Genomic DNA, 6,933 nt, shown 5'->3' on the forward strand with positions numbered 1-6,933 from the left:
GCCACAAGCAGCAGGTGAGCATGGCTGCTGGAGGAGTCCAATGCTGAGAGATAACATCTGGGCCTTAAAGGTAACAGAGATAGAACCAGCAGGGCCAAGTATATAAGCCCTCAAAGCCCAGCCCCAGTGACAGTACTTCCTCCAGCAAGACCACACCTCCTGAACATCCCTAAACAGCAACACAAATTGGGGACCAAACGTTCAAATACCTGAGCCCTGTGAGGAACAGTTCTTAGTCAAACCACCCCAGAAACCTTGTCTCAAATAATACAATTTGATTAAATAAATAAGGAACAATGGCTGCCACATCTGCAGTTCCAGAACTTGGATAGTGGAGGCAGGCATAAGGGGTTCAAGGTTATCCTTGGCTACGCACTGAGTTGAGGTTAGCCTATGCTACATGAAACCCAAAGAAATAAGCATAGGAGGGGCACATACTACCCTGGAATATGAGAGTGGATTGGATGTCAGTTAAGTATGTTCTCCTTTTTAGCACTTTTGAGGCTGAGGCAGGAGGATCACAAACTGAGGCCAGTCTGTTCTGCAGAGTAAAACCTTGTCTCAAAAGGGCAAGTAAGTGTGGGTGTGAGGCTCTTCTTATACCTAAAAGTAATTAGCTGGGAAATGTGTACGGGAGACTAGAACTCTGGTCTTCATGCCAGCGCAGGAAGCCCCGTTCCTCTTAATCCTCTAAGCTGTCTCCCCAGCCCTCACTGTTGCCTTCCTTAGTTCCTTAGGATCATTATGGACTGTCCATCTCTTTCCTCTCTGCCTGAAGCTCTTTGCGGTTGTTCCTCTTCCTGAGCGTAAGGTGGGTCATAGATCACAGTCAACTTTCCAGACTGTCTGCACTCATACTTAAGCCTCTGGCAGTCTTTCTTCTCTTCTCTTCTCTTCTCTTCTCTTCTCTTCTCTTCTCTTCTCTCTCTCTCTCTCTCTCTCTCTCTCCCTCTTTCTTTCTTTCTTTCTTTGGTTTTTCGAGACAGGGTTTCTCTGTGTAAAAGCCCTAGCTGTCTTGGAACTCGCTTTGTAGACCAGGCTGGTCTCCTCATAGAGATCTACCTGCCTCTGCCTCTGACTCTCTAGTGGATATCACACCAGGTGTCATTCTAGCATGGCGCCCTGACCTCTGACCTGAGGAGACAGAGCTGATATCAAAGTGGAGAATAGTGGAAGCTGATGCCAACCTCTGGACAGATCTTGTCAGCTTTGGGGAGGGAAGAGTCATGTGGTCAGGAAAGTGACTGTGACTGCAGGACGGTAGAGAGGAAGAGTCACAAACTGGAGAGATGACTCAGAGGTTAAGAGCCTGTGCTATTCTTCCAGAGGTCCTGAGTTTAGTTCCCAGCTCACCTAGCCACCTCAGCGCTAGCTCTAGGGCAGTGGTTCTCAACTCCAAAAGACCATCAGAAATCACAGATGTTTACATTATGATCCATAACAGTAGCAAAGTTATAATTATAAAGTAGCAATGAAAATTTTATGATTGTCACCATATGAGGAACTGTATTAAAGGATCACAGCATTAGGAAGGTTGAGAAGCTTCAGGGGAACCAAATGGCCTCTCCTGTCCTCCATGAGAAACTTCGCACATGTGCACATACACAGACATAAATAAAATACAATAATTTTTTAAAGATTTATTTATTTATTAAGCATACAATGTACTGCTGGCAAGGAAAGCACCAGGTCTCATTACAGATGGTTGTGAGCCACCATGTGGTTGCTGGGAATTGAACTCAGGACCTTTGGAAGAGCAGCCAGTGCTCTTACCCTCTGAGCCATCTCTCCAGCCCCCATTATTTTTTTTTTTAAAAAAAAGCCGGTCATAGCGGGGGCTGGAGAGATGGCTCAGAGGTTAAGAGCACTGCCTGCTCTTCCAAAGGTCCTGAGTTCAATTCCCAGCAACCACATGGTGGCTCACAACCATCTGTAATGAAGTCTGGTGCCCTCTTCTGGCCTGCAGGCATACACACAGAATAATGTATACATAATAAATAAATAAATATTAAAAAAAAAAAGCCGGTCATAGTACACACAACTTTAATCCCAGCACTTGGGAGGCAGAGGCAGGTGGAGCTCTGAGTTCAAGGCCAGACTAGATTACGGAGCAAGTTCCAGGACAGCAGGGGCTTCAGAGAGAATCCCTGTCTCAAAAAAACCAGAAGAAAAAAAAAGCCACCTGAGATACTCTGCTTTCCCCACTCTCCAGCTGGCTGGGTCCCAAGGCCTACTAACCGAGCGCTTGGCGGCCTCCAGCCCTGGTGAGAACTGAACTCCAACACAGAATGTGGCAAAGCTGTCTGAGTTGGTGCCTGTTTAAAGACAGTGTCTTTCTCATTATGTAGGCCAAGCTAGCTTCCAACTCCCAGTGATCCTTCTGCCTCTGCCTCCTGAGTCTTGGATCACAAGCTTGTCCCACTATTCCTGTCTTGTTCTGTTTGATTACTGAGCTAGCTCTCATCAACAAATTCTCTTTGGGGGGTTGTGGGGGGGGCCCCTCAGATCTATATGCAGTGGTTGGACTCCGCCCAGAAGTTGCTGATTTTCAGGGGGATGTTGTGCCTCTTCTTGTGACCTTTCCTCTGAGCCCCAGCCTACTCCCCACTCTGTCAGATCCAGGCTTCAGCTCAGGTAGGGATGTTGCTCCAGGAATGGTATAAGCTAAGCAGGCTGAGGGAGGCTGGGGTCCAGTGTTTTTGGATAGATTTCTTCCCAGGCTCTTGTGAGGAACTGGCAATAAGGCTATGCTGGGGCATCAGGGAGAGAAAGTGGGTAACATTAGGAACAGTTAGCATTACAACTGTTGTTTTCTCTTCCTTCCTTTTTGTTGTTGTTGTTTGTTTCTTCAAGACAGGGCTTCTCTGTGTAGCCCTGGCTGTCCAGGAGCTCACTCTGTAGACCAGGCTGGCCTGGAGCTCCCTGCCTTTGCTTCCCAAGAGCTAGGACTAAAAGTGTACCAACACCGCAGCCTTTTTTCTTTCTATGCAGATCCATCTTCTGTCTTTCCCAGACTTTCAGTTCATCCCCTGGGTGACCCAGCATCCCTGTTACAGTTCTTTCATGGTTTGGTTTGTTCTTTACAATTTTATTACTTTTTTTTTTTTGGAGACAGGGTCTCACTAGGATTGCAAACTTGCGGCTGCACCCAGCGTCAGCTGCTCTTGCTTCTCCCACCAGCTTTCCAGCCAGGCAGCATGGTGACAGATAAAATCTGTGCGGTGTCAGCTTTCACCACTGTTCATGGCACCTGGCACTCGCCAGATCTTCCCAGGGTAAGGCGATCCTCCCGTGTGAATGTCTCAATCCCCAGTGACTTCATCCCAGGTTTCAGTGTCCTCAGTGTTCCTTGACTGGAATGGCTGTCACTGAAGTGGTTTAGAAACTGCTTTAGGGGAAAGAAAAGACCTATGACCTAATCAACCCCTCAAGGCCCTGCTGTGACCTAAGACCAGAATTTCCCTGTCACTCAATTTCCTTCAGGCTTTGGCAGAGAATCCCCGACCCACCCAGACCCTGATCCTCAAAAAAGCCTTACATTCTTCTATTTGGTATAGGAGTGAGCCATGGCCCAGAGAGAACAGAGAATTGATTTTTAATTTATGTGTTTGTTTGTTTGTATTTATGTAGACATGAGTGTTCATGTGCTACCATGCATGTGGAGGTCAGAAGGCAATCCATAAGAACCAGTTCTCAGATCTCTGTGAGTTCGAGGCCAGCCTGGTGTGAAGAGTGAGTTCCAGGACTGTTACACAGAGAAACCCTGTCTCAAAAAACAAAACAAAAACAAAACAAAAAAAGGGAAACAATTTCCCAGAGAACAAACTCAGGTCATCAGTCTTGGAGTCACCTGGCTAGCCACTTCAGGGGATTGAATCTGCAGTCCCGAGGGACTCTGTACTCTAGTCCCTCCATGGATTGGTGAGGATTTGGATAAAGGCTCCTAGGCAGAGTTCAGGGGCAGATTTGAAGTCCCTAGGTTGGAGTAAAACTGTCCCAGAGGTACCCTGGGTGCTACTTAGAGACCCAGGGTCATGCTATTATATTACTGTGTAAAAAATGCATATGTATGAAAATGAATGAAATTCATGTATATAAATATCATAGTTAAATTCTTGCATCACATCTAAATATTGCCTGGGATATACTTACAGTAAAACTGTAGGACTTCGGATATCTTAGTTGCTTGCCTTGGACCAGGTAAAATATAAATCCAAATTTCAGGCAAACAGGGTAACTTTCTACTCAAATGTGCTGAACAAAATATGTGGGGCAGGTACTATTGGATATAAGAAGGGGTTGGGGCTGCCAGGGCAATGAGACAGACAAGGTATTATGAGAGTAGCTGTTAGCCTTGGGCAGGGGACTTGAACTTGGAGAGCCGGCCATGGACAGACCATTCTAAAAGTGCTCTGTGAACCAGGCCTGGAGTACACACCTGGGTTCTCAACACCCAGGAAATGGAAGTGGAAAATCAGGAGTTCAAGATCATGTTTGGCTACATAATGAGTTCAAGGCCAGCCTGAGATACATAAGGCCCTGTCTGGAGTACAGCACACCACACTGTACCCTGCACAAACAGAGACCCCTCAAAACTCATGCCACAGCAAAGCATAAGATCTCCCTGTGGCTGGGCAATGGTGGTACACGCTTTTAATGCCAGCAGATTGGGAGGCAGCGGCCAAAATGGTCTACAGAGTTAGTTCCAGGACAGCTAGGGCTGTTACACAAAGAAGCCTGTCTCGAAACACCCCCCCCCCCCAAAAAAAATCTCCCTGTGGCTCGAGGGAAGGCTGAGTAAGGGACGCAGCCAGGGAGTGACTGCAGTGACTAGCAACATTCCAGGCTCAGGCCCTTGGTCAGAGAATTCCGAACTCTCAGGCTCAGGGTTCACCAGCTAGGAAGACCAGCCCAGAGCCACTGGATTGAGCAAGATGTTGGTCAGAGGCCTGGCATGAGAGACAAGTAGGCTCTGAGGGGCAGCAGGGGAACATATGGAAAGTGTAGGAAATGCTTGAGTTCACCTGTGGAATGAAGGGGCTCCGGGGCCGGGGGGGGGCGCCAAGGAGGGGGACAGTAAGGTGAGCCCTGGAGAGATGCTGGAGTGGGGTGCTGAGCTGCAAGGAAGTCTCTGGAAGGAGAGATGTTTCCCACTATGTCCTTTCTGCTTCAGGAAGCCCCCAGATGGGTAGGGAGGGTAGGGTCTCCACCCCCTGGGAGGGGAAGCAAGAGCTCATCACGTAGACACCTAACCCCTCCAACTAGATCCCTGCAGGGCCTGATAAATGTTCCACTGTGCACTAAGACATAATCCCTGGGCTCTTACAGTGTGAAGGAGATTATGTTTCAAAGTTTTTACAAAGGAAAGGGGAGCTGGGGATCCTCCAATGAAGAAAAGGTAAATACAGGCCGGTAGAAACCACAGGAAACTTCCTGTGGGGTGTGGGAAAGACCCTCAGTAGGGAGGGGGCACTGGGGTGATGATCTTGATTCTCATCTCACCAAAGCCACCCCTGATCCAGCACCATCCTTGAGCAATCTCTAAGCAAGCAGGGCTGGTCCTGTTGAAACAGGCATTGTCACCCCTGTGTGGTGTGGTAATCCTCTCAGGAAGTCACCCAAGTCCACACAATACCTCCCAGCCAGGAGGATCCATTACCTGAGGGGGGCGGGGGAGAAGAACCTGGACTGGTCCCCCAGAGAGCAAGTAACCCCTAACCCAGAGCTGCTGTCTGACACAAGGCCAAGGCTCAGAGATGCAGAATTTTGCCTGAGGTCACACAGCCAGACTTGGGACTAAACTAGAATTCGCAGCTTGCAATCTGCTTGCTTCTGAGCTGGCTTTCCCTACCACCTCCTGCCTCTGGAATTAGGCACCTCTCTTTCCACTTTAATGTCTACCTCGGATGCATTAGGGTGGGTGGTCAGAGGTTTACATGCTGCTGGAGCATGGAAGGGGGATTCTGTGTCCCTCTACCCATACTGCCAGGAAATTTCAAATCTTGGCTGTGACCTTAAATGAATCACTCCTCTCTCCCAGGCTCTGTTTCCTTATCCATTAAGTGAGGGATAATCTGAACCTAGAAAGACCAAGGATTAGCTGGGTCTGGTGGTATATGTACTTGGGAAGTAGAGGCAAGAATATTGATGGAGGAAGGACATTGGTTAAAAAATAAACTGCCTTGGCCCATTTTATTGGTTAGAACATAGGTGGGTGGAGTAAACAGAACAGAATGCTGGGAGGAAGAGGAAGTGAGCTCAGAGACGCCATGCTCCCCGCTCCCGGGCAGACTCAATAGCTCTGCTTTCTGAGGCAGATGCATGAAGCTCAGACCCATGATGGACGTAGCCTAGAATCTTTCCCAGTAAGACTGATGCTACACAGATTATTAGAGATGGGTTGATCAGGATATGAGAATTAGCCTGTAAGGGCTAGAGTTAATGGGACAAGCAGTGTTTAAAAGAATACAGTGTCCGTGTAATTATTTTGAGGCATAGCTAGCAGGCGGCCGGGGTACTGGGGATGCAGCCTTGCCGCTCCTATTACAACAGAATATCATTAGTTCAAGCAGGGTGGTGGTGGCACATGCTTTTAATCCCAGCTCTCAGGCAGCAGGGGCAGGCTGGTTGATCTCTGTGAGTTCAAGGCCAGCCTGGTCTACAGAGTGAGTTCCAGGACTGACTCCATAGCTACTGTGAAACCCTGTCTCAAAAAACAAAAACAACAACAACAAAAAAAATCAATTCAGAAATAGCAAGTTTGAGGTGACTCAGTAGCTAACAGCATCTTCCAGATGACCAGAGTTCAGTTCCCAGCACCCACAAAGATGCTCATAACCATCTTTTACTCTAGTTCCAGGGGATCAGACATCCTCTTCTGACCTCTGAGGGCCCATATACACAAGGGCACAGACATACTTGAAACATAAGATA

This window comes from Microtus pennsylvanicus, chromosome 2 (genome assembly GCF_037038515.1).
Source record: "Microtus pennsylvanicus isolate mMicPen1 chromosome 2, mMicPen1.hap1, whole genome shotgun sequence".
Lineage (NCBI taxonomy): Eukaryota > Metazoa > Chordata > Mammalia > Rodentia > Cricetidae > Microtus > Microtus pennsylvanicus.